The sequence below is a fragment of the Triticum urartu genome, chromosome 2A, assembly GCF_056163025.1.
Source record: "Triticum urartu cultivar PI428250 chromosome 2A, HENAU_Tu73, whole genome shotgun sequence".
Taxonomy (NCBI): Eukaryota; Viridiplantae; Streptophyta; class Magnoliopsida; order Poales; family Poaceae; genus Triticum; species Triticum urartu.
This window is the reverse complement of record NC_141874.1, coordinates 58,513,206-58,541,073: the sequence shown is the minus strand read 5'-3', so window position 1 is coordinate 58,541,073 and position 27,868 is coordinate 58,513,206. Positions and strand designations below refer to the sequence as shown.

General features: G+C 46.5%; 1 pseudogene; it reads left to right on the top strand.

Annotated features, from left to right (window-relative positions):
• The first annotated feature begins 41 nt into the window (after nt 1–41).
• LOC147983721 (uncharacterized) lies at nt 42–26,763 on the top strand (annotated as a pseudogene).
• Nucleotides 26,764–27,868: the final 1,105 nt, after the last annotated feature.

Sequence of the window (27,868 nt, the reverse complement as noted above, 5' to 3'; positions counted from 1 at the left end):
AAGGACGCAGACCCAAGGATACCTGCCTAAAAGTAACGCTCATGGCTTTGGAGATGAAGGTAAAACACAAAATGACCGACGCATGCTTCGACGAGAACATGTCATTCTGGCACGAACGTCTTCCCAAGGGGAACAAGTGCCCGACCAGTTTCGAGGAGGCGAAGAAAGTCGTGTGTCCTCTAGATTTACCGCATGTGAAATACCATGTGTGCATGAACAATTGCATCATTTATCGGGGCGAGCATGCGGAGTCTACCATATGTCCGGTGTGTGGCGTCACTCGATACAAGAAGAGGAAGAAAGCTCCTCGAAAAGTGGTGTGGTACCTTCCGATCACTCCTCGTCTGCAGCGGTGTTTCGCGGACCGTAAGGTAGCAAAGCTCCTGCGTTGGCATGCGGATAGGGAGGAGAAGAAGCGAGAAGATGACGCAAATGATCCGGAGATAAATAAAAAAGACAAGATGCTGAGTCACCCTAAGGATGGGAGCTAGTGGCAAGCGTTGAACTTCGAACACCCAAAATTTGGGAAGGATCCAAGGAACATCATGCTGGGCGTGAGCACCGATGGAGTCAATCCGTTTGGCGGCCAGAGAAGCACACATAGCACCTGGCCTGTGTTTGTGTGGATGTACAACCTTCCCCCCTGGTTGTGCATGAAGAGGAAGTACATTCACATGAGTATGCTAATTGAAGGGCCGAAACAACCAGGGAATGACATCAATCTGTATCTGGGGCTGCTGAAAGAGGAGCTAAACACGCTGTGGAAAACGCCAGCCAATACGTGGGACACCGCAGAGAAAGAATATTTCCCTATGAGAGCCGCACTACTCACGACGGTGCACGACTATCTCGGTTACGGATATCTCGCGGGGCAGGTGGTCCACGGATTTTCTGGATGCGTAAGGTGCATGGATGACACAACGTATCGCCAGCTAGATAAAGATCCCGGGTCTTCGAAAATCGTGTTGATGGGACATCAAAGGTGGCTTCGCGACGATGACCCGTGGAGGAAAAGCAAGGATCTGTTCGATGGTGAAACCGAACTCCGAAGACGCCCACGTACGAGGAGCAGCGAGGAAATAGACGGGCTGTTGAAAAATTGGAAAGATTGCCCACTGCCGGGAAAGAAGCAAAAGGCGCCAGAGCTAGGAAAGAAGCGAAAGGCGCCAGAGCCGCTGTTGAAGGTATGGAAAACAAGGTCTGTTTTCTGGGACTTGCTGTACTGGAAGATCCACCGTGTGCCTCATAGCCTTGATGCCATACATATCACAAATAACGTGTGCGAGAGTTTGCTTGGTACCCTGCTCAACATGCCAGAGAGGACCAAAGATGGGCCGAAAGCAAGGGCAGACTTGAAATCAATGGGCATCAGGCAGGAGCTTCACGCTAATGATGATGATGATGATGATGATGATGATGATGATGATGATGATGAGGCGAAGCAGGACACAGAAAGTCGTCGCAAAGGCAAAAAGGCCAAGAAGACCGGAAATGACTACCCTCCCGCGTGCTTCACTTTAAGTCAGGAGGAGATCGAGCAGTTTTTCACCTGCATCGTAGGAGTAAAACTTCCTTATGGTTACCCGGGGAAGATAAGAAGATAGCTAGACCCAGCGAAGCAGAAGTTCAGCGGGATGAAGTCTCACGACTGTCACGTGCTGATGACGCAGATACTTCCAGTTGCAATCCGTGGGATCATGGACGCGCACGTCCGTGAAACGCTATTTGGCCTATGCAACTTTTTCGACGTCATCTCTCGAAAGTCGGTTGGCGTGAGGCAACTCAGAAGGCTACAGGAAGAGATCATGGTGATACTATGCGAGCTTGAGATGTACTTCCCGCCCACATTCTTTGACGTTATGGTGCATCTGCTGGTCCATATCGTGGAGGATATCATCCAACTCGGGCCGACGTTCCTGCACAGCATGATGCCGTTCAAAAGGATGAATGGTGTCATCAAAGGATACGTTCGCAACATGTCACATCCAGAGGGAAGTATAGCCAGGGGCTTTCTGACTGAAGAGTGCGTCTCCTACTACACGAATTATCTAGGCATCGAGAACCCCGTTGGTCTGCCCGTCAACATGCACCTCGGCAGGCTCGCTGGATGGGGTCACCGTGAGGGTCGCCGTGAAATGCATGTCGACTTCGAGGGTCGACTCGCCGACTTTGAAAGAGCAAACCTAGTCGCGCTACAACACATAGACGTGGTCGATACTTGGGTGGTAGAGCACAAAACCTTTATTGAGAAGACGTACAGTGACCGAGGCCAACAGAGGACGGACGGAGATATAATCAAAGAGCACAACTCATGTTTCACGCCTTGGTTCAAGCAGAAGCTTCTGTCGTACCCTTTACATGAGGATTCTTCCGCGGAAGAACAACTCATATTCGCCTTGTCACAGGGCGCCGAGCACAACCTGATGACCTATGAGGCGTACGATATCAACGGCTACACATTCTACACCAAGGACAAGGACATGAAGAGCGATTGTTATCAAAACTCCAGGGTAACGATGGAATCCTACACCGGTAACGACAAGGACAGATACTACGAAAGGATCGAGGAGATCTGGGAGCTGAGCTACGCTGGAGAGAAGGTCCCGATGTTCCGTGTTAGATGGGCCAAGAGCGTCCTAAAAGAAGACCGGTATTTCACCACCATGGTTATACCCGAAGCCAAATCCAAGACCGCGGGCGCAAACGTCACCGCGAAAAATGAGCCATGGGTACTGGCTTCCCAAATGGACCAATGCTTCTTCATTACCGACCCATCAAAGCCCAGTCGTGCTGTCGTGAGGAGCGGCAAAAGGAAGATCATCGGAATGGATGGAGTAGCCAATGAGCAAGACTTCGACAAGTACGGCGACCCGAAGATCGAACATGACGACGACGATGAAGTAGCAGCATACACCACAAGAAGAAGCAGGACCACCCTACCTAAAGGACGTCCGTTCCACAGAAGAACTCCATTTGCGAAAAAGAAGGGCAAGAAGATTATGAACAGATAGCTAGCTAAGATCGACTGTATTTAAATCGTAGTCTTCATTTCTCGGTTGTATTTCATGGGCACTTTTTGATATCATGAATATTTTTAAATTTCATGGGCACTTTTTGAATTCATGAATATTTCTTCAAATTTGATGATATTTTTTCATATTCAATATGATAAAATATTGAATATTCATGAGAACACTCGATCTCGATCCCCCTCCATCTCGATCTCGATTCCCCCTCCATCTTGATCTCGATCCACTCGCACCCTCCCCCGCTAGCTCCACCGCCGCCGACGACCCACCGCACCCTCCCCCGCTCCACCACCGCCGCCGACGACCCCCCGCACCCTCCCCCGCTCCACCACCGCCGACGAGCACCCCCCGCACCCTCCCCCGCTCCCCGGTGAGCTCCTTCTCCTCTCCCCTCTTCATTAAAAAAATAATAATAAAAAAGTGTAGACTACAATTGTTGTTAAATAACAATTATTGCTGTTTTTATAAAAAAATATTACTGTTTCATATTCATATTCATTTTCTAAAAAATTATTACATGCAACAAAAAAAATTACTTATGGCGCACCTCTGGCTGGTGCGCCATTGCTATATATAAAAAAAGATTACTAATGGCGCACCTCTGCCTGGTGCGCCATTGCTATGTAAAAAAAGATTACTAATGGCGCACCTCTGGCTGCTGCGCCATTGCTATGTAAAAAAAAGATTACTAATGGTTCACCGACCGCGGGTGCGCCATTAGTAAGATTCCCCCTAGCTAATTCCCTCCCTCTCGCCAGATCCCCTTCGTCCCTCTCCCTCACCCCCTAGCTAATTCCCCCGCTGCCCCGACCCACGCTGTCGCCCCCGCGCCTCCATCTCCGTCGCCGCCCCCACGCCGCCGCCGCCCCCGCGCCTCCGTCTTCGTCGCCGCCCCCGCGCCTCCTCGAGCCGAGCGCCGCCTCCCTCGCCGTCCCCCCTCTGCCCGCGCCCACGCCCTCGACGTCCTCCCGCCCAAGCGCCCCCTCCCCCCGCGGCCCCGCATGCGTCAACCTCGTGCTCGCCGTCCAACACCGCGCGGCCTGCCCAGGAGGACCGCCGTTGTCTTCCTCTTCGACTACGAGGACTCAGACGAGCTCGGACGCCCTCGAGCCATCCCTTCGACGCCCGCCAATTTCCTCCTCCTCAGCCACCATCGCCACCGCTCGACGCCGAATTCGCGCCGCCTCGACTAGCTCTGGCTACCCCGAGTCGCCCTCAACCTCCCCAGTGAGCACCCGAGCCGCTTCCCCCTCTTCCCCCTCTTGATTTCCTTCTGAGATGTGTTCTAGGGTTAGGGGTTGGAGAATTTTGGACAAGAAAAGGGTTGGAGAATTAAGTAGCTAGGGTTGGGGAATTAAGTAGCTAAGGAGATTATGTTTAGAGCATCAATGATGGGTGTTGATATACCTCTGGATAATTTTGATTTTATTCATGTTCTCAAGGAATTGGAATTATCTAGGGAATAAATTAGTAAGAAAACTGAACACTGTTTAGATATTCATGAATCGAATGGAAATGTCGCCTCCCTGTGTCTAAGTTGGCATGATACTGTAGTGGAAGAGGAGGAGAAATTTACTGTAGTTTCTAGAAGAAAGAAAAATTCTCCTGCTAAGAGAAATGTCACTATTTCTTCTCTTACCTCCTCTTCTATACCTTGTACTAGAGGTCAGCAAAACAATATCAGTTATACTTTGCCCCTAGTAGATCTGGATACTATTTCTGTAGGAGATGGTGTTATATTAAGATGCATATATTGTTATGTTACGCAAATTGTATCATCTTGCCACTTAAGTCAGCCTTCCCTTTAAGCAGAAAATTCAGTTAGGAGCTACTGTCAAAAACTTGAGCTACTGTCAAAAAATTCAGTTAGGCACAATTAGGAGCTACTATCAAAAACTTGAGCTACTGTCAAAAAAATCAGTTAGGTACAGTTAGCAGCATGTAAGAAAATGGCCATAATGTTCCCTGATAATGATGTATATTGTCATAAAAATATATAGTGGACTGCCATGATAATGACATGCTGCTAGTAGTTACTTCCACCATGAGTTTCATTAACAGCAAGTCAGTTTTGTTTATAGTTGAAAGTAAGTGTGTGGTTTGAAATTTTGATCTGATTATGGCATCTAGAAATATGTCAGTTTTGTTTTGTAACTAGAAGACCAAAGTGTATTATGTCCAAACTATAGTTTTCAGTATTCTGTCCAAACTGAAAACTGTTAAAAAGATCATGTGTTTTTTGGTCAAAATCTGCATGTAAAACTAAAATAATCAGTCATAAAGAATATCCTCAAGACCATGTGTTTCTTGGATTTCTTGATTGTATTTTGTGCTTGCGGGAGTAAATTTCTTGGAGTAATTTTGTGCTTGCAATGTTTGAGTTCTTAAGCCTTTTTACTGAAAATCAAACATAAATGTTTTCTTAACTCAAAAGCCTGTTACTGCACCTGTACTGCACATTACAAAGTCTCCTAGTACTTAACCCACCCAAGCTATGAGGCAAAAATTTCAGTTAACTATTATGGACAATTGTCAATTTTCTGTAATGATGATGGAACATTATAAAGCACTGTACTCCAGTGTATATGAAGGATACAAAAAATTTAGCAACTTCTCTAATTTTATAAAGTTGTTCTTATATGGGTGAAACTTCACTTGTTTTTAGGCTAGTGCAGGGTGTTGCTTTATTCTGTCATCATTTGTAACTATGTCACAAATAAATTGTTCCTTCTTCTGTATTTGAAGTAATGACTGTTCATAAGCTGAGGCATGGATTAAGCTGTTTCTTTGCTGTACCATTATATCTGGATGATTTTTTGTTTGGTGACCTATTATATCTGGAATGGAAGCTCACATAAGTTGAGCTGATTTTTTTCCATATGAAAGCAGAGGACCATATGGTCTGTGGCTAGGTTTTGTCTCCGACCATTGTCTCGTGATGAATTTGCAGGTACCCCGAGAGGCCCTTGAGTTTGCCGGAATGTCGATTAACTTCTGTTCCGGCAAATTCGGGTACTCCATATGTCCTATTTTCAGCAAAGGTCATGCTGAAATTTTCCGTGAATTTTAGCATGACTTTGCTAAAAATAGGACATATGGGGTACTTGCGACTAATGCATGGTCCGGGGTATCTTAGTACTTAGTTAAGTAGGATCAACTGCCCGCCATTCTTGCTGCATTAAACCATAGGTGGCAATAGAGCCAAGTGATTAGGCCCAACTTAGAATTCTCCTTAGCATCGATAAACCCTATATGATAAACCCAACATAGGTGGCAATAGAGCCAAGCCATTAGTGCCAAGTGATTAGGCCCAACCTAGGGTGCCTCGGCATCGATAAACCCTAAATGATGAAAACTTAACTTGGCTTCTATAGGGTGCCTCGGTGTCGATGAGAACCTAAATGATGTACGCTTAGGCTTTTAGGGTGCCTCGGCGTCGACAAACCCTAAATGATGAGACCATGATCTTGTTCCTTGACAATAACCAACTTTTTGACCAAACTTTTTTCCTATTTACAGCAAAACATGGCCCACAACGATGAGGCCGGCGGTTCGGGCGGCAAGCAATTCTGGGAGCTGTCCCAGGAGTTGGAGGAAGAACCTCACCGCTATGAGGACGCCACGGAAGACACCGATCCTGACTACACAACCCCTAGTGGCGTTGGGGATGACACCACTGATGATGGCGCCGCGGATGCCACCACTGATGATGGCGGCGCACACACAGATGGCAGCCAACCGAAGAGGCAATGGAAGGACCGGCACCCGAACGTGCTCGGCACCGTCAGGGAGGAATTTACTGAAGTGAACTCCGACGGGCATCCAACGGCGCCCAAACACGTAGTCAAGGGGTACTCGATTCAGCTCGGGTGCATTCTCCAGAGCACCGCCTCGATCAACACCGAGAACCTAAGGCATAAGGACCGAGGGAATTTGCGCAGCCTCCTCTTCATGAAGCTGCACGAACGATACAAGTTCCCCGCTGAGTTCGCAAACACACGCCTCTCGGGTAATAAAGTGAACGGTGCCGCCCTCACGACGATGAGCACGACCCTGTCTACTTGGAAAAGCACGGTGAAGGCAATGATTGACAAAGGCGATAGTTATGAGAAGATCAAGGCGAAATATCCTTTGATTAGAGAAGATGACTACAAGGAGTTCAAGATCAAGTGCAATAGCCCCGCAACCTCCGAATCAAGTCAGTGGGGGAAAGAAATGCGGCAGTTGAACATAGGGGTCCACCAACTCGGTCCTGGCGGTTACAGAGTGGCGGAGCCTATATGGGACAAGGAGGACGCAGAGTGTGCCGAGCAAGGCCTACCGCCCCACTTCGAGAAATACAGTGACAAGCAGACCAGGAACTTTCTCAGGGCCCGGTACAAGGAGGACCCAGTAACAAAGGAGCTTACCACGGATCCGAAGACCAAGGAGCTTGAGCTTGTTCTGGTAAGGAATACACCCCCGCGTAATTAGCTCCATATGGTTGCATTCTAATTAATCCCCAATATTTCTAAATGGTTCACGTTCCTTCCGCAGGACAAAGAAAGCAGTAGCGCGGGGTTGTCTCAGAGCTCCCCTTTCGACACCCCTTTGAATAGGGCGTTGAACGTAATGAAAAACAGGGATAAGCTCAATAAGCCGACATCAGCTGGTCGTGTGGCCGACAAAGGCTTGTCCACAAAATGGTCGTCATACTATGCCGCTGGTGGGCGAAAGGAGAGACCAGCTCGGAAAGCCAGTCGCGCGAGGTTGAAGCACTCAAGGCGCAAGTGGCACGGATTTCGGAGATGGTCCAAGAGCAAGTGCAACAACAACTGGGATCGACGCTCACCGGCATTATGCCTACCTTGATTGCAGGTGGCCAACAGGGGCCGCCCCCGATTCCCAGCTTCACGGCCAGCAACTCGCACAACGCGCAGGCGGCGCCATTGGTGTCTCCGGTGGCGGCGGTATTGGTGTCTACGGCATCGGCGCCATTGGTGTCTCCGGCGGCGGCGGTATTGGTGTCTCCGACAGTGGCATTGGAGCTTAATGCACCCGGGTGTACGCCGGCCGGCACCTCGCCAGCAAGCGGCCCCTCCGTCAGTTGCACGCCCGCTGTTGGCGGTGCCTCGACATTAGCCGAGCTCGACAGCATCACGGTAACTAAGCCTCTCGGCCGAGGACCTCATCTCCTTGCCTTTGACTAGGCATCCCTGACGCCCTACATGTTTTCGCAGGGCGCCGCCAACGTTCCTTGCACTCTCCTGCACTTCATGGGCAGCGAGTTGGTCGATGTCGCCAAGAGAAGAATCGTTCAACCGGGCAACCCCGTGTTCCATGGTAATCCGATGCCACCCACAATGTATAGGGTTGAAGTGGTTCGGGTGCTGCCAGGCTGCGACGAGCTGTTACCTCCGATTCGACCCGCTGGGGCCGACGAAGAAGATGAGATGACCCTCAGCGCCTGCGTAAGCTGGCCCCTGCTTTGGCCGAAGAGCCAGATTCGTTTGGGGGCGGGGGACACCACCCCACAGACAAGACCGCCAGTCGTGCCGGCGCCAAGCCATGGCAAGAACGCCGCAACGCTACCGGACATGCCGGACATCCCTATGGCACAGGATCCGGACATGCATATGGCACAGGATCCGGATGACGACGACAACGACGATGGTACATTTACCAACATCGATAAGTACTTTGCCGAACATGGGTACGGTGACGAGTTGTACGGGCCTCCTTCTCAAGAACCCAAACAAGACGACCGCGATCTAGCTGGTACGGCGGAGAAACCCAATTGCAACAGGCGTCGTCTGGCGTTCAGTTCTCAGGAGACGCCTCCAGCTGCCGCCTTCATCGAGCCTCAGATAGCGGAGGTGCCAAATATTATCAGCCCCAACACGCTCAAGAAGGCGGTCTGTGAGCAGAACTCGGTCCCATTACAGCAGATCAAGAAGAAGGGCCGGAAACGGCAGACTAAAAAGGGCGCGGTGCGAGCCAGCCAGCACCGAGTACGACCCGTGCTCAGGACGGGCCACCTTCACCTAAGGATATCTCGAGGAGGGTGCATGTGGCGGGTAGGGCGATGCTACCGACAAATATGCTCAATGCTGCAACTGGTGCTATGCGGAGTCTGCACGACAGTGTTCTTTCTTTGGAGAAGCGGCGTCTCAGCGAGAATGATGTGGCATACCCGGTTTTCGTGGCCAAGGTGCCAGAGGGCAAGGGATTTGTGGATGGCGCCATCGGGGGTACGCTCGTCCTGCGGTTTGATGACATCTTTGCTATGTTCAACCTTCATCCGCTGCACTACACCTTCGTTCGGCTGTTTTCACTGAGTATGGAGATGCGGATCATTAGAGACAAGCCCCCGGACATCGTGATCGTCGACCCCTTCTACATGCGTGCCAAGCTCTTGAGCAGCGCTGGGGACCGCCAAGTCGCGAGTTCACACCTCAAAGACGTCATTCTTGCAAACCCAGATAAGGATAACTTCCTTGTGGCTTACTTTCCTGAGTAAGTCATCCCTTAACCGCCCCGTAACATATGATTTCTTAGATTTTGATCGTTCTTTTTTTCTAACATTCCGTGTTCTGTGCACACATTGCACACTCATCCTCTTAAGCCCGAAATATTCCATGGCCACGTATTTCGACCCGAACCATAACTCCAAGATAGACTACACAAATATCAAGAAAGTTCTTGATGATGTTCTCCCCGGCTACGCCAAATCTAGAGGCACATTCACCAGGGCAGTTCGTAAGTACGGCAAGCACGTGTTTGCCCACAATACGACGTTCTACTGCGTCAAGCAGCCGCCTGGCGGTCAGAAGGATGCCTACTACGCCCTCCATCACATGCAGGCAATCGTAAGGGGCCATCATCACCTTCTGCTACCAAATAATCTCAAATATTGGGCCGCGAGCTTGTCGGCAATCCAGGACGCGGACATCAGACAAGAATTCTTTCGCATCCAGTCGGAGTTTGCGGACATCATCCATCAAGATGTCCTTCATACCTCGGGGCAGTTCTTCCTGAGATATCAACCGTCCAACATTGAGATAGACGGAATGCTACAAATGCAGGCTGACAACGCCCGCGATTTCATGACAACACGACAGACGGCGGCTTCATCCACGCTCCTGTCCATGAGTCGAGTCGAACATAGTGATGTGTAGTTCTGAAACATTGATTGGCTCATGTTGTAATTAAACTTTAATGAATGGTATGTCTCTTTGGCTTGGACAGTCGATCAACTTAGATGTAATTGATGCTATTTATTAGTAGGACCATGAATCATGCTATTAATGTCTTGCTTTTCTCTTCCAATCCTTTTGTTGCATAATTATATATTGCTTATGTATGTATTGTATTTTGTTTGGCTTGTGCAAAGAGATGTCGTCGTATGTCGTGTACAAGGGTAAGGTTCCCGGAGTCTACGACGACTTGGAGGAGTGTCGGAGACAGGTTCACCGTTTCAGCGGTAACAGTTACAAAGGGTACACCACTAGGGCGGAGGCGGAATCTAGATACGCCCGCTATCTAGCGGGAGAGAGGAGGGGGCGTTGGAGGAACCGGATGAAGACCAGTTTCATCGCGATGATGCTCATCGTGATGACCGCAGCTCTCTTCTATGTGATGGCAGTTTAGATGATCGATATCGACTTGTAATGTGAAGACAAACTCGATACTCGCGGTCTCGAGACTTGTAATTTTCTATCTTTGTTCGGTCTTTTGAATTCGGAGACTAATATGATGAATTGTATTCGAAGACTAATCTTCTATTGTATTCGATGAATCTGTTGTTGCTATGTGCTACTGTCTATATTCTGTCAAATAATAAATTTTGTAACCTGTGCAAAAATCAGAAAAGTAAAAAAAATAAAACCTAATATTCATACTAATGGCGCATCACTACAGAGTGCGCCATTAGTATGCCAAACTATACTAATGGCGCATCACCAAAGAGTGCGCCATTAGTTTGCCAAGTATACTAATGGCGCATCCATCCGCAGTGCGCCATTAGTGTGCCAAAGCACATGGTTAAATATGGCCCTTGGGAGGCATACTAATGGCGCATGGTGTTATATACTAATGGCGCACTGGGTGGTGCGCCATTAGTATACCAGATACTAATGGCGCACCAGTGGTGCGCCATTAGTAATAAATACTAGTGGCGTGATACTAATGGCGCACCAGTGATGCGCCATTAGTAGGCAAAACTGGTGCGCCATTAGTAGGCCTTTTCCTAGTAGTGCCAGAACAGGCCCCAAGATGGGATCTCGTGGATACAGAAAGTTGCGGCGGTGGAATTAGGTTTTTGGCTCCTGTTCTGATCATTTGGGGGTACGTGTGTATATATAGGAGCAAGGAGTAGGTTGGTGGAGCATCGAGGGGCCCACGAGGCAGGGGGCGTGCCCTAGGGGGGGCGCCCCCACCCTCGTGACCACCTCTTTGATCCCTTGAAGTACGGTCCAAGTCTCTTGGATCATGTTTGGTGAGAAAATCACGTTTCTGAAGATTTTATTCCCTTTGGACTCCGTTTGATATTCCGTTTATCCGAAACACTGAAATAGGCAAAAACATCAATTCTGGGCTGGGCCTCCGGTTAATAGGTTAGTCCCAAAAATAATATAAAAGTGGAAAATAAAGCCCAATATAGTCCAAAATAGTAGATAATATAGCATGGAGCAATAAAAAAATATAGATACGTTGGAGACGTATCAGGCATCCCCAAGCTTAATTCCTGCTCGTCCTCGAGTTGGTAAATGATAAAAAGAGAATTTTTGATGCGGAGTGCTACTTGGCATAATTTCCAAGCAAATCTTCTTAATTGTGGTATGAATATTCAGATTAGAAAGATTCAAGATAAAATTTTATATTGACATAGAAAATAATAATACTTCATGCATACTAACAAAGCAATTATGTCTTCTCAAAATAACATGGCCAAAGAAAGTTATCACTACAAAATCATATAGTCTGGCTATGCTTCATCTTCCCCACACAAAGTATTTAAATCATGCACAACCCCGATGACAAGCCAAGCAATTGTTTCCTTCTCTAACTTTTTCAAAACTTTTTCAATCATCATGCAATACATGAGCGTGAGCCATGGATATAGCACTATAGGTGGAATAGAATGAGGGTTGTGGAGAAGACAAAAAGGAGAAGATAGTCTCACATCAACTAGGCGTATCAACGGGCTATGGAGATGCCCTTCAATAGATATCAATGTGAGTGAGTAGGGATTGCCACACAACGGATGCACTAGAGCTATATGTATATGAAAGCTCAAAAAGAAACTAAGTGGGTGTGCATCCAACTTGCTTGCTCATGAAGACCTAGGGAAATTTGAGGAAGCCCATCATTGGAATATACAAGCCAAGTTCTATAATGAAAAATTCCCACTAGTATATGAAAGTGATAACATGAGAGACTCTCTACTATGAAGATCATGGTGCTACTTTGAAGAACAAGTGTGGTAAAAGGATAGTAACATTGTCCCATCTCTCTTTTTCTCTGATCATTTTTTGGGGCCTTTTCTCTCTTTTTTATGGCCTCTTTTTTTTCATCCGGAGTCTCATCCTGACTTATGGGGGAATCATAGTATCCATCATTCTTTCCTCACTAGGACAATGCTATAATAATGATGATCATCACACTTTTATTTTTCTTATAACTCAACAATTACAACTCGATACTTAGAACAAAATATGACTCTATGTGAATGCATCCGGCGGTGTGCCGGGATATGCAATATGACAATGATGAAGTGTGTCATGATGAACTAGATGGTGGAAAGTTGCATGGCAATATATCTCGGAATGGCTATGGAAATGCCATAACACTAGTAGAAAAAGGGCCTATTGTCCCGGTTCGTAAGGGCCTTTTGTCCCGGTTCCTGAACCAAGACTAAAGGGTCAGTACTAATGCCCTGTCCCTTTAGTCCCGGTTCAATCCAGAACCGGGACAGATGGGCCTCCACGTGTCCTGTGCGCGGAGCCCAGGCAGGAGGGCCTTTGGTCCCGGTTGGTGGCACCAACCGGGACCAATCACTACTAGGGAAAAGCCTATACACAGAAATTTACCAGTAGCGCTGTACAAAATCAAGCGCTGCTGCTACTTAGTAGCAGCGCGCGTAAATAAACCGCGCTACTACTATGACTTTAGCAGTAGCGCGTACTAGCGAAAAGCGCTGCTGCTACATTTGAACTGGGCACACATGGCTAGCCCAACCTAGCAGTAGCGCGTATAATGGCCCAGCGCTACTGCTAATCTCCTTAGCTGCAGCGTGTATTCCAGAACGCGCTGTAGCTAACGTAGCAGTAGCGCCCTTTCTGGACCGCGCTACTGGTACTTCTGACTTAACCACACGGTTCGTCCTTCCCCACGGCCACTTCATCCCCCAAATCAACTCCACTTTCGCCGCCGCCATCGCCCCTCGGCCGCCGCGCGCTCTCCCCACGCCGCCGCCGACCCCATATTCAACGCCGGCCCGCCCCCGACCTCAACGCCGCCTGGGACGCCGCCCCCGACCCCGACCTCAACGCCGCCCCGGAGCCCCGACCACGACCTCGACGCCGCCTGTCCCTCCCTCATCGCAGGCACCCGAGGTGAGCATGCCTGCTCCTCCCTCTCCCCTACCTCTGCCTAGGGTTTCTACCTCCATCAAATTAGTTAGGGTGGAAACGAATCGGATGCGGATGCGGCTTAAATGAGTTAGGGTTCATGTAAGGGTGGAAACGAATCAAATTTCTAAGATGAATCATAAAACGAGTAAAATTTGACCACTTATTTCACTTTATAGTTGGATAATTGGAATATCCGCTACCACTTTCCACCCCTATAGGTTCATCAAATTAGATGGTAATTAGGGCAGTAGTTCTTAGGTACTAATTAGTTAGTAAGAACTAGGTACTAATTAGGTACTAGAATATTTTTATTTATAGTAAGTTTATTTTTAGTAAGAACTAGTTGAATTAATAGAACTAGTTAGTAAGAACTTGTTGCTATTTTTTAGTTAAAGCAATTTTCCCGCATCAACGTGGACGATGCCTATCCCGCATCCTCGTCGTCGAGTCGACGGAGGACGACACCTGCTTGACCAGATGGGCCATGTCCGGGACTGGGCTCCGCGGGGGTGGTACTGGGCGGCGCTACCTACCGGGGGGCGCAGGTTGGTGAGGAGCCAGCCTCTCGTTGACCCGAACCTTCTTTGGTGGCGGTCGCGTGGGCCAGTGACGGTCCAGAGGCTCGAGGACTCCGCGGAGGTGGTGCGTCACCGTGTTAGTGAGGAGGACGCGCACGTCCGTCGCTACTTGTTTGTGTTGGAGCACAGGTTCTCCAATACCTGGCAGGTTCTCCAGGGATCTCACTGGAGCTATGATCCCGTGATGGTTCCTTCTGTGTGCGTGTCCACCGCCCGCGCCGATACCCGTCGTGTGCTAGGGTTTTAGTTGTACTGGTGATGTTATATGTATGACATTATTCGGGATGTATTAGTTATAATATTCGACGACGTATGGATGCATGAGATGATTTACTTTTGCTTATTGAATGCATGCTAATTTGAGTCTTATAAGATATTTTGAAATGTATATCTTGTGTTGCTCAATATCCAAGTGGACGGTCATGTTTGCAGGTTACACCTCCGAGTGGCCTATGTTTTGCCGGAGTGTTGATTCATTTCCGTTCCGGCAAATTTCAGGCGCTCGATATATCCTATTTTAGCAAAGGTCATGCCAGATTTTTCCGTGAATTTTGGCATGACTTTTGCCAGAATATGTAGGAAATATCGAGTGCCCCGGATTTGTGTGTTGAGTATCCTGGTAGTTGTCTTTTATTGATTTTCAATTAATGTTTTAACTATGAACATAGGAAATGTCTGACGACAAAAAGGATTTCGGTATTTGCAAATATTGCGAAGATGAGCACGGCCTATGCAACGGAATCTTCCTAGATGATGATAGGCGCTTCAGCATCAAGCTGGACGAGAACTTCGAAGTGGATATAGTAAGTCACAACGACAAGTCTTTTTTCATAATTAGGCATGACATCTGCTTCATTTGCTTCAACTTATTTTTTTTACTATTCTACTAGCGTATCCCCTGCCATGCAAGAGTTTTTGTATTGGATAAGATAGGTTTCAGTCATAAATAAAGTTTATTTGAAGACCGAGCATGGTTATATTTTCCACGCAAAATTATAGAATTCAGACGACTACACCTATTTTGGATGCAAAACATGGCGAGCACTATGCAAGACTTATGCATTTCAGCTTGATATGGTAACCTTTGATATTCATCTGAAAGATGATATTGACGGTAATACCGACATCTGGGTTGATGTGCAGACGCCTCCAGTTACACCAAAATGTAAGTTTCTCAAGCATATTTATGTCTTTGATATTGTTTATTAAAAAATAGTTGACAACTAATTTGTATTGTCAGCTTATTTCGGTGCAAGCAAACATGTCCAACGCTTGGTAGACAGGACCTACTACTGTCCTGGGGCTGAACTAAACTGCGAGGAGCTAAGTCATTATGTTTCATGGCTTGAGGATCTTGATACCGTCAAGACAAATTTTCTTCCTGGACTTAGAAATCTTAGTACTGAAAACGTGCGACCAATAGTGTTCGTCATGAACTACGGTCACATCTATTTAGGAAGGATGGTAAGATTTTTACTATTTGTCCTCAATGCATCTTTTCCATACATTATTTGTGAAGCTAAACTTCATTGCTAGGTATGTCACCATACGATGTTCTTCAACAGGGACTCCCGATGAATGTTGTGCCTTATGGGATCAAGACTAAAGGTACCATGAGTATAGCTTACGGCCAAGATATCCTACATGTTACTTTAGTGCATTCAAGATCAGCGATGAATGCTTAATAGTGCAAGACTGGACCAGATATGTGATGGGGGAGCGCAGACAAGTACTAGGGGGCAGCAAACAGATGTGCTACCCAAAATTAGGAGACAAGTTCATCTGCATGCTCCAACTTGATCAAGGAGGAGAGCTACACATGTTTTATGTTGTTTTACCTAAGAGAGAGCAGCAGGAGTGATTAGCTAGAAATGAGTTTGAGGATGATGATGTGCTACACTATTACTATGATGATAAAATAGCTAGTGTTGGTGGTAATGACTGATGATTATTATTAGCTAGTGTTAGTGGTGATTAAATAAATATTGTTGGTGCTAATGATTATGATGATGATTAAATAGCTTGTGCTGGCGGATTAGATTCAAGTGGAGGCAACATGTGGTGCATATCAAAAGTACTACTAGTCCAAACTAGATCAAGTTTGGATTAGTAGTATACTTTTGACATGCACCACATATTGCCTCCACTTGAACCTAATCCACCTTCATTTGACACACTGTTATGGACATAATGATGTAAACCTCATAACTGGTATTGTACCAATATTTGTATTATGGCGCATAAATACACTAAAAAAACAATACTAGTAGCGATGGAAAGAAAACACGCTGGCAGTAGTTACATTAGCAGTAGCGTGGGAGTGAACAAGCGCTGTAGCTATTTGTCCTAGCAGTAGCACGTGCGGCACACGTTACTGCTAAGCAATAGCTGTAGCGCCTTATTAGTAGCGCGCCTACCCGCGCTACTAGTGTGCACAAAACCAGTGCTACTGCTAGGGTTTTCCCTAGTAGTGAATAGGCATCCACGCGTCAGCATTTCTGTGGCTGGGGTTTTTGTTTTTTTGAAATGGGGGGGGGTTTGGGGGTTTTGAGGGGTTAATTTAGGTGTTTCATATATTGTGTTAGCTAGCTATAATTAATAGAGAGAAGTGTCCTCTCTTATGTCCGTTCTTGGTCGACGCTACGTACTATACATACGTATAGAGAGGACTAGACACGCTAGCTAGCTAGTAAGAAAACGACGGAAACATAAGATCGTCATGAACATATATGCATACAGAGAGAAGTGATATCGACCACCTCTCCTTCTCCGAGAGATTGGTCGAACAACAAGTTCTCGTATATCTATCCGACACTACCGGCTACATATAAACAATAATTATCTCTTACAAATATAATCTCCTAACATACGGACTCATGGTCCACATAGTATTCTCCGTCTTCAGCGATCACATGGTCAAGAAAGAATGCCGCTAATTCCTCTTGAATTGCTCGCATGCGAGCTGGTGCTAGGAGTTCATCCCGCTTCCGAAACATCTAATTTTCAGAAGGGGGTCAATACATATATATATGAATGAATGAAACTCAACACAAATGATGGTAATAAAATAAAATTGTGAATGTTGTTATTTACGCACTTCATATTGTTCGTCAGAGTAGCCCCGCTCACAAGTCATGTGGCGGATGGACTCGCAAACGTAGTATCCACAGAAATCATTCCCTTGTTCTTGCCACAACCACTTTACAAGAAATAGAGCTCAATCAAACTGATAAGCAAGAATGCCAAATGGTATTGATGAAACTAGCGCTTGAATCACTAGGAGATGCGCGAAACATGCTACTATAGTACTTACTTTTGGCTGTCTAAATTGCAGCTTCTTCGGGAGTCCCGGAGCTTTTTTGGTGAATTTTCTCCAAACCCCGTGAGACAAAGAAAACAATTACTTGATATATCAGGAAATGAACAATGTTGCTGATATGGTGGATAATGATTGATTTAACTTACTTCTCGAGCATTTGAGTCATGTCCGCATAGTCCTGGGGATCTTTTCGTCTTGAGTCTAAGACGGTTACTAGTCCCTGCTCAAGCTTAATCTCTAGGAGAATATAGTGGAAACTACACACGCATGCATAACTCATCAATTACATTACTATAACCTTGACTAATATATAAGGGAAACTGAATATGCACAAGACAGTAACACTCACTACAAGTTGTAAGGAAAGAGTATTATATCTTTGTTTTCATTTATTACCAACGATCGTAGCAAGTTGGCCTCGGTATCTGCGGCATGAAATTTAACCTGAGTTGCATCTATGAGATTTGTGTTAATGAACCCAATATCACCGATTTGTCTTTTCTTCAATTCGACGATCTTCAATCTGCATAATATAGTGAGGATAATTATAAATACATGCAATGAAAGAGTTGAGCTATATAGAGAGACTTAATGACAGAAGTAGTTCTACTTACAGACAGTAGCAGGTGACTGTTGCTTTATCGAGGGCCAATTGATTGAAAAACTGAAAGAACTCCTCAAATGGAACAGGCAACAGTTCAATTCCAATGAGGTCATGCTCCTTTTTAACTCTCACATACAAAGTACGCCGCCCCCCAGACTCTCTGCAGATTTTCAAGTACCAATCATGCAATCTTCGCATCATCGTTGATAGAGATCTTTCATCTTTGACGAGAGGCTTCCCGTACTCGTATCTTTGTATCTGCACCTCCATGAAATCATAATGTACATCGTCGGGCAGGTAATCTCCAAGATTGCTATAACCGGGCACCATCCTCGGATCATTAGCAACGATGTCGCTAGGCACCTTGAGCGGGGGGCACGATTGCTTCGCTTGTTTGCCGAGCTGGGCAATTTGTTTCCCAGCTCGTCGTTCTTTCAGCCTTTGATCACTGACAGTACTTCCAGACCGCTCCACTTCGGCAAATTCCTTTCCAATAATGCGCTCATAGTTTCCTTTCGGCGGAGACTTGGGTGGTTTTGTCAGGGCAGCCAGAGTGCGCTTCACTTTCACCGGATCTACGTTCTCCTCCGGAGGTGGATGTTTCTTTGCTTTCACCACTTCAAAGAAGTTCCTCACTTCTTCTCGCACGATCTCACGTTCTCCTCTGGGGTCCTCTCGTATGGTAACTTCTCTGGAGTCTTCAGAGAAGGACCGAATCTGTATGTCCTCCCGCCTCTGGCTGTACTGCTAGACACCGACACAGCAGACGAAGCGGTTTTCTTCTTTACTTGCTTACGAGGCGGAGGAGAAGGACTACGACGCGCTGGAGCAGCCGGAGCGGCGGCAGGTCTCTTCCGCCCTTGCTGACGAGGCGGAGAAGGAGGCCGGCTGCTCGGGCGCGCCGGCATAGGCAGAGAAGGAGGCGGAGTGCCGCCACGCGCCGGAGAAGGAGCCGGCCGAGTGCCCTGATCGTCACTCGCCGGAGGAGGAGGCGGTGGAGGAGGCGGAGTGCCCTGACTCGCCGGAGGAGGAGGAGGAGGAGGCGGAGGCATCCAGTTCGGAAGGTTGGTGAGCTCCTTCCACCATAGGCATGGAGTCTTCAGAGCAGAACCCAGCCGAGTCTCCCCTTCACCGGTAGGGTGGTCAAGCTGGAGGTCCTCAGTGTGAGATACATGTGGCCGTCGGTGTCGGACACTACATCCACGTCCCACAAGTGACGTGGGCGTCGAAGCCCGCGTCACTTATGGGACGTTGATGTAGTGTCCGACACCGACGGCCACATGTATCTCACACCGATGATACTTGCTATTTAGGGTTTCCTCTACCGCTCGGCTCGTCGAGGGTCGCCGAGCGGTAGAGGAAACCCTAAATAGCAAGTATCGTAGGTGTGAGATACATGTGGCCATCCGTGTCGGACACTACATCCACGTCCCACAAGTGACGTGGGCGTCGAAGCCCGCGTCACTTGTGGGACGTGGATGTAGTGTCTGACACCGACGGCCACATGTATCTCACACCGACGATACTTGCTATTTAGATACAAAGTTGGCATGGTATCATCATAATAGTTGCGGGAGAAAGTCTTCACTTTTTCTTCGCTTGTGTCATTTGCTTATTGCGCCGTAACCATGGATAATCTTCATCGTTTATCAGGATGCTTGGGGCCAGCCTTGACATTGAAGGGAGGAATTTCATGAAACTTTTCATAATCTTCAGACATGTCTGTCTTTCCCTCCACTCCCAGGATATCCCTTTTTCCTGAAAGAACTATGTGGAGCTTTGGCTCATTGTATGATGTATTCGCTTCCTTATCTTTTCTTTTTCTCGTTTTGGTAGACATGTCCTTCACATAGATAACCTGTGCCACATCATTGGCTAGGACGAACGGTTCGTCAGTGTACCCAAGATTTTTCAGATCCACTGTTGTCATTCCGTACTGTGGGTCTACCTGTACCCCGCCTCCTGACAGATTGACCCATTTGCACTTAAACAAAGGGACCTTAAAATCATGTCCGTAGTCAAGTTCCCATATGTCCACTATGTAACCATAATATGTGTCCTTTCCGCCCTCGGTTGCTGCATCAAAGCGGACACCGCTGTTTTGGTTGGTGCTCTTTTGATCTTGGGCGATCGTGTAAAATGTATTCCCATTTATCTCGTATCCTTTGTAAGTCATTACAGTCAAAGATGGTCCCCTGGACAATACAGCTCATCACAAACAGTGTTGTCACCTCTGAGACGTGTTTCCAACCAACTGCTGAAAGTCCTGATGTGTTCACATGTAATCCATTCGTCGCACTACTCCGGGTGTTTGGAGCGTAGGCTATTCTTGTGTTCATCGACATACGGGGTCACCAAGGTAGAGTTCTGTAGAACTGTGTAGTGTGCTTGAGACCAAGAATATCCGTCCCTGCATATTATTGAGTCACTTCCAAGAGTGCCTTTTCCAGTCAGTCTCCCCTCATACTGCGATTTAGGGAGACCTATCTTCTTAAGGCCAGGAATGAAGTCAACACAAAACCCGATAACATCCTCTGTTTGATGGCCCATGGAGATGCTTCCTTCTGGCCTAGCGCGGTTACGGACATATTTCTTTAGGACTCCCATAAACCTCTCAAAGGGGAACATATTGTGTAGAAATACGGGCCCCAGGATGACAATCTCGTCAACTAGATGAACTAGGACGTGCGTCATGATATTGAAGAAGGATGGTGGGAACACCAACTCGAAACTGACAAGACATTGCGCCACATCACTCCTTAGCCTTGGTACGATTTCTGGATCGATCACGTTCTGAGAGATTGCATTGAGGAATGCACATAGCTTCAAAATGGCTAATCGGACGTTTTTCGGTAGAAGCCCCCTCAATGCAACCGGAAGAAGTTGCGTCATAATCACGTGGCAGTCATGAGACTTTAGGTTCAGAAACATTTTCTCTGGCATATTTATTATTCCCTTTATATTCGACGATAAGCCAGTCGTGACCTTCATAATGAGCAGGCATTCAAAGAAGATTTCTTTCTCTTCTTTCGTAAGAGCGTAGCTGGCAGGACCTTTATACTGCTTCGGAGGCATGCCGTCTGTTTCGTGCAAACGTTGCAGGTCCTCCCGTGCCTCAGTTGTATCTTTTGTCTTCCCATACATGCCCAAGAAGCCTAGCAAGTTCACGCAAAGGTTCTTCGTCACGTGCATCACGTCGATTAAGAGCGGACCTCTAGGTCTTTCCAGTAGAGTAGGTCCCAAAATATAGATTTCTTCTTGCACATGGGTGCATGTCCCTCAGCGTCATTCGGAACAACTAGTCCGCCGGGACCCTTTCCAAAGATTACGTGTAAATCATTGACCATAACAAGTACGTGATCACCGGTACGCATGGCGGGCTTCTTCTGGTGATCTGCCTCGCCTTTGAAATGCTTGCCTTTCTTTAGACATTGATGGTTGGTCGGAAAAAATCGACGATCGCCCAGGTACACATTCTTCCTGCATTTCTCCAGGTATATACTTTCAGTGTCATCTAAACAGTGCGTGCATGCGTGGTATCCTTTGTTTGACTGTCCTGAAAGGTTACTGAGAGCGGGCCAATCATTGATGGTCATGAACAGCAACCCTTTAGGTTAAATTCCTCCTGTCTGTGCTCATCCCATGTACGTACACCGTTTCCATTCCACAGCTGTAAAAGTTCTTCAACTAATGGCCTTAGGTACACATCAATGTCATTGATGGGTTGCTTAGGGCCTTGGATGAGAACTGGCATCATAATGAACTTCCGCTTCATGCACATCTAAGGAGGAAGGTTATACATACATAGAGTCACGGGGCAGGTGCTGTGATTGCTGCTCCGCTCCCCGAAAGGATTAATGCCATCCGCGCTTAAAGCAAACCATACGTTCCTTGGGTCCTTTGCAAACTCATCCCAGTGCTTTCTCTCGATTTTTCTCCACTGCGACCCATTAGCGGGTGCTCTCAACTTCCCGTCCTTCTTCCGGTCCTCACTGTGCCATCGCATCAACTTGGCATGCTCTTCATTTCTGAACAGACGTTTCAACCGTGGTATTATAGGAGCATACCACATCACCTTCGCAGGAACCCTCTTCCTGGGGGGCTCGCCGTCAACATCACCAGGGTCATCTCGTCTGATCTTATACCGCAATGCACCGCATACCGGGCATGCGTTCACATCCTTGTATGCACCGCGGTAGAGGATGCAGTCATTAGGGCATGCATGTATCTTCTCCACCTCCAATCCTAGAGGGCATACGACCTTCTTTGCTACGTATGTACTGTCGGGCAATTCGTTATCCTTTGGAAGCTTCTTCTTCAATATTTTCAGTAGCTTCTCAAATACTTTGTCAGCCACAGCATTCTCTGCCTTCCACTGCAGCAATTCCAGTACGGTACTGAGCTTTGTGTTGCCATCTTCGCAATTGGGGTACAACCCTTTTTTGTGATCCTCTAACATGCGATCGAACTTCAGCTTCTCCTTTTGACTTTCGCATTGCGTCCTTGCATCGACAATGTCCCGGCGGAGATCATCATCATCGGGCACATCGTCTGGTTCCTCTTGATCTTCAGTAGCTTCACCCGTTGCAGCATCATTGGGCACATTGTCTGGTTCCTCTTGATCTTTACCAGCTCCTCCCGTTGCAACAACATCGTATTTAGGGGGCACATAGTTGTCATCGTACTCTTCTTCTTCGCCGTCTTCCATCATAACCCCTATTTCTCCGTGCCTCGTCCAAACATTATAGTTTGGCATGAAACCCTTGTAAAGCAGGTGGGAGTGAAGGATTTTCCTGTTAGAGTAAGACCTCGTATTCCCACATTCAGTGCATGGACAACACATAAAACCATTCTGCTTGTTTGCCTCAGCCGCATCGAGAAACTCATGCACTCCCTTAATGTACTCGGAGGTGTGTCTGTCAGCGTACATCCATTGCCGGTTCATCTGCGTGCGTTATATATAATTAAGTGTCCAAATTAATAGAAGTTCATCATCACATTAAAACCAAAGTACATACATAGTTCTCATCTAACACTGATAGAAAAAGGGCCTGTAGTCCCGGTTCGTAAGGGCCTTTTGTCCCGGTTCTGGAACCGGGACTAAAAGGTCGGTACTAATACCTCCCCCCTTTAGTCCCGGTTCAAACCAGAACCGGGACAGATGGGCATCCACGTGGCCGCTGCCGGCAGCCCAGGCAGGGGGGCTTTTGGTCCCGGTTGATGACATAAACCGGGATCAAAAGGCTTCCACGCGTTAGCAGCTGGCTGGAGCTGAGGTTTTTCTTTTTTTTTAAAAAAAGTGGCTGTTTTAGGGGTTTAGGGGGTTATTTTTAGGTTGTTATTAGCTAGCTAATAGAGAGAAGTGTTCTCTCTTATATCACCCGCAGATATATAATAACTCATATGCATGCTCGCATCATACATCATCATATATAATAACAAGTCCTACTAATCAAGCATCATCATACAACTTCTACTCGTTATTAATAATAAGTCATACGATCATCATCCTCATAGTCATCGAACCCAACCCTACATAATTGTTCTTAGCACATGATCATCAGTATCAGGTAGGACCTAAACACACTTAATGTAAAATAGCATAAAACAATATAGACCCTGACTCTCCATTATGAAGAATGGAGATCATCCTGTCTCCAATTCTTGCGCCTCGCTTCCTTTTGCTTCCAAGAAGCTCCTTACGATTGTCCATATATTTTTTCCATCCTTTGATTTTCATGTCTCCACTTCTTTTAGAAATCTTGTATGGACAGTTGAGATTCATAGGATGACCTGGATATATGTTCAAAACACGAAGGCTGCCGCCATTCTGATACATCAAAGGAGGCACACAATCCTCTGGGGATTCTCTGTTGAAAAACATAGTAATAACTTCATAGTTAGCAATGATGTACTAGTTTTAGAAGTATGCAAAAAGATGCACGGATGTCGTAATAGTAAAAAATCTTACCAGGGTATCTCCATAGTAGTTACCGTAGTTCAACACGTGCACTAGTCGCACGTATTGACCATAATGTTGAGGAATTTGATTGTAGATATTGTAATTCTCAAGATGATTACAAAATCCAACCAGATGAGTTTTCTCCTTGTAAGTTAACTCAGAGCCATCGGTGTAGTAAGTTCTATCTACCATCTTCTGCACATTCTTTGATACTTCAAAATAAGTTGTCAATGGAAATAACCTGTCAACTATTTTGAAATGAACAATATAAATTAGTTAATAATTAACTATGTTTAAGAAACTCACATAGCGGTAGAACTGGAGGCGTATCAACAAGGACCCAAATGTCCATATTGTCTTGCTCGATTTCAGGATCACCAAGATCCATGGTGACAAGCATACCTTCATCAAAACCATACAATTTGCAAAATGCTTCCCAATTTTTGCAACCAAAATGGGTTACGCTCTCAGCATTATACAACTTTACTTCAAAATCCACATCATGATGGGTCCTTAGGTGAATTTTCTTCGTTTCAAAATTTTCATGGCCTTCAAAATCCATCCTCTCCAAGTCATAGCGTCTTGCATGGCATGGGATAAACTATACTCGAATTGTAAAAGATGAAAATTACACGTTGAAATAGTTGAAGTCATGCTTAATTATGAAAAAAAACACTTGTCATCGTTGCGTACCGTTTCAACTTCGAAGGTCTCCTCGAGCTTAATGCCGAAGCGCCGACCATCGTCCAGGTGAGGCCTGTTGCACTGACCTCGATCGTCGTGGCACCAGTCGCACTCCCCCGAGAGACTTCCGTCGTCCGATGATGACATTTCCTATAGGTTCATAATTCAAAGACTAAATTAGATCATTATTCAACTAATCATATGCATTCAATTATAAGAAAAACTACATCATCTCCATGTGTCTGTACATCGAATATTATCACTAATACACGTCGAATACTATCATACATATCGCCAGTACAGCTAGAACCGTAGCGCCCGACGGGTATCGGCGCGGGCGGTGGACACTCAATGGGAAGGAACCATCACAGGATCATAGCTCCAGTGAGATCCCTGAAGAACCTGCCAGGTATTCTCGAACCTGCCCTCCAACGCAACCATGTAGCGACGGATGTGCTAGTCCTCCTCGCTGACACGGTGACGTACCACCTCCGCGGTGTCCGGAAGCCTCGGCACCGTCACTGGCCCACGCGACCGCCACCAAACAAGGATCGGGTCAACGACGGGCTGGCTCCTCACCAAGATACGCCCTCGGAAGGTAGCGCCTCCCAGTACCACCCTGGCGGAGCCCAGTCCCGGACATGGCCCATCTGGTCAAGCAGGTGTCGTCCTCCGCCGACTCGACGACGAGGATGCGGGATAGGCATCGTCCACGTCGATGCGGGAATAATTGCTTTAACTAAAAAAATAAACTAGTTCTATTAATTTTCTTGCTGAAAATAAACTACTTCTATAGTAAAATAAACCAGTTTTATTAAATCAACTAGTTCAACTACTGAGCACTTACTATCAATAGAATAATGTAGTACTTACTAAAAATAAACAAGTTTACCTAGTTCTAACTAATTCCATTAAACACTTTCTAAGTAGTACTAATTACTAAAAGTTATCGGGGAGGGGGGGGTATATCGACAACGACATACCTGATAACAAAAATAAGAAGAGGTAGAACAAGAAAAAAAGAAGGGGGGTATATAAGAACACACAAACTTCTACTCTATTCCTTCTTCTTCTCCTCTATTTTTTTCTTCTTTTTCATCTTCTTATTTATTTCTCCTGTTATTCCTCTCCTCTTCTTCTTATTCTTCTTCTTCTTCTCCTTCTTCCTCTTCTTATTTTCCTTTTTTCTCTCCTTCTTTTTCTTCTAAATATGAACATATACGTAAATTGACAAAGATAATTCTATGAATAAAAAAAATCATAAAAATTCTATGAACAAAATTACAACAGAAAAAAATCATAAAAAATCTAAGAACAAAATTAGAACAGAAAAAAATCATAAAAAATCTATGAACAAAATAAAAATTCTATGAACAAAATTACAACAAAAAATTCATAAAAATTCTATGAAAAAATTGACATATTCTTTGCATATATATGAACACACAAACTTTTGCATATGCAACAATAATATCACCAAAAAAATGTATGAACAGTAAGAAATTCTAACTTTTGCATCTAAACTATACATCTATATTAACTACAACAATTCAATTAACTATAGATCTAAACTACGCATCTAAATTAACTACAACAACTCAATTAACTCTACATCCTAAATTATGCATCTAAATTAACTACACATCTAAATTAGGAAATTACGCAACGGGCCGAGGCGACGATCGACGAGGAGGCCGGCAGGACACGGGGGCGACGGTGAGGGGCGCGGCGACGGTGACGGTGAGAGGCGCGGAGACGGCGACAGTGAGGGGGCGTGGCGCGACGGGCGATGAGGCGGCAGGGGGCGGCGACAGCGATGGTGAGGGGCACGGCGTCGGCGGCGAGGAGGCAGGGGGGCACGGAGCGGTGACGGCGTCTGCGGTCGCGCGGGACGGCGTCGGAGGCAGGGGCGACGGCGAGGCGCAGCCTGGCGGCGTCGTCGGGCGGGGAATTTCACAAGTGCTACTTATATAGACGAAGCATTGGTCCCGGTTCGTGACAGAAACCGGGACGAATGTCCCCTTTAGTCCCGGTTGGTGCCACCAACCGGGACCAAAGGCCACTTTTCGGCAGCCCAAAGGGCGGAAAGCGGCGGCCTTTGGTCCCGGTTGGTGGCACCAACCGGGACTAAAGGGGGCATTCGTCCCGGCTTCTGTCACGAACGGCGACGGCGGGGCAGCCTGGCGGCATCGGGGACGGGGCGACAACTGCGAGAGATGAGAGTGAAAATTTCCGAAGTGTGAACTTATATAGCAAAGCCTTTAGTCCCAGTTCGTGGCACAAACTGGGACTAAAGGTGGGCATTAGTCCCGGTTGGTGGCACCAACCGGGACCAAAGGCCTTTTTCAGCAGCCCAAAGGGCGGGAAGCGGCGGCCTTTGGTCCCGGTTGGTGGCACCAAACCGGGACTAAAGGGGGGCATTGGTCACGGTTTGTGCCACGAACCGTGACCAATGCCCCCCTTTAGTCCCGGTTGGTGCCACCAACCGGGACCAATGGCCTTGCGCTGGCGCGGTGGTGGGAGTTTAGTCCCACCTCGCTAGTTGAGAGTGACCAGCACCTGTTTATAAGCTCCGCTGCCTCTTCCCTCTCGAACTCCTCTGAAATGCAGGCTTATGGGCCTAATTGGACACTGCAATGCCTGTGGGCCTACTGGGCCTGCTGCGGGCCTGAATCCTGGCCCATGGTTGGGTTTCTAGTCGTATTGAGGCCGTCCTGGCCCAGTAGGTGGCATTTTTTTTTCTTTTTTTCTATTTTTTTTTCGTTTCTACTTAGAACTAAATACTTATAGTTTTTTAGTGATTTCTTTTTTAGTTTCTACTTAGAACTAAATACTTATAGTTTTTTAGTGATTTCTTTTTTCTTTTAGGTCACAAAAATTATGAACTTTCTGTTAGTGCCATTAGCTTTAAAATTTGAATAGTTTAAATTTGAATTTTTTAAAATTTGTGTGAATCACTAGTTTATGAATAACTTTACTCAATTTGGTAATTTTAGTTAGTCATAACAAATATTATAGGCATTTTTTTCTTTTTTGCTATTTATTTTTTCATTTCAACTTAGAACTAAATACTTATAGT